Source organism: Plasmopara halstedii (genome assembly GCF_900000015.1).
Source record: "Plasmopara halstedii genome assembly, contig: Scaffold_3060, whole genome shotgun sequence".
NCBI lineage: Eukaryota > Oomycota > Peronosporomycetes > Peronosporales > Peronosporaceae > Plasmopara > Plasmopara halstedii.
Window position 1 is genome coordinate 301,504 of NW_020189964.1, and position 279 is coordinate 301,782.

The window sequence follows — 279 nt, forward strand, 5'->3', positions numbered from 1 at the left end:
GTTTTACCAAGCATATCGCGTGCGAGCGCGTTTCCTTGCCGCCCGACAGGGCAACAAGGAATCGGTGGACTTTGTCAAGGAAATGCGTACTCTCATTGTGGGACGGCAACAGATCCCCTTCCGGAGGCGGTCACAGTAACCGTCTTTATGGAAGGCCTCCGCACTGGCGTGGCCAGAATGGAAGTCTTTCGTGTGGATCCATCTTCATTTGAAAAGGCAGTAATGTGGCGTTGAATGCCGAATTCAATTTCAAGTCGGCACGACTTGGTTGGAATGCAC